Source organism: Lethenteron reissneri, chromosome 15, assembly GCF_015708825.2.
Source record: "Lethenteron reissneri isolate LAM-NWPU_2019-01 chromosome 15, ASM1570882v1, whole genome shotgun sequence".
Taxonomy (NCBI): Eukaryota; Metazoa; Chordata; class Hyperoartia; order Petromyzontiformes; family Petromyzontidae; genus Lethenteron; species Lethenteron reissneri.
This window is the reverse complement of record NC_083793.1, coordinates 7,326,490-7,327,148: the sequence shown is the minus strand read 5'-3', so window position 1 is coordinate 7,327,148 and position 659 is coordinate 7,326,490.

The following is a 659-nucleotide window of genomic DNA, read 5'->3' as shown; positions in this document are numbered from 1 at the left end:
ATTTTATTATGTTTTATTTGTATTATTTTATTACTTCCCTTCTACGTGACTTTACCGAAAGAATGATGGCAGAGCAATCAGCGCTGACATCAACAGAGTCTGAGACACGAGGAAGCATTACGCATTGTGTTCTAATCAAACCTGTGCGGCAGAAGAATTGAAGCACTGTATATCAAATGTATGTGGCATAGTAATGTAGCATTTAAACGACATTACACGTGCGTGAATGTACATTTTTGCAGCCACGCTTAAGAAAGTGGCAATTGCCAGTTCCCTGTTTGTTTCCAGCCCTCAATTCTATAACAAATGAACTAGGTGTTGAATTTCGCCAATGGGTGGAAAATATATATTGCGGCCCAACCTTTCAAACACAACATTTGTTTAGGTGTCCAATTCTTCCGCCTCTCCCCACCTCCAACACAATCCTACTCCAGTGCTGCCCACCAATCAAACGTGCACCCCCCCCCCCCCCCGTCGTTACCTATCCACGTGCTCACACAGGTGAAATAAGCTGTTAGCCTTCTTGGTACACGTGCTTCTGATCATCGCCACGAGGCCTGGGTCAAGCGAAGCTTGCTCGGGCATGCAGCCCATCTGGTTTTTTTTTGTGTGGACAAGGGAAGATTCGAGCCCGGGCAGGCGGCGTGGCTTCCCCCACC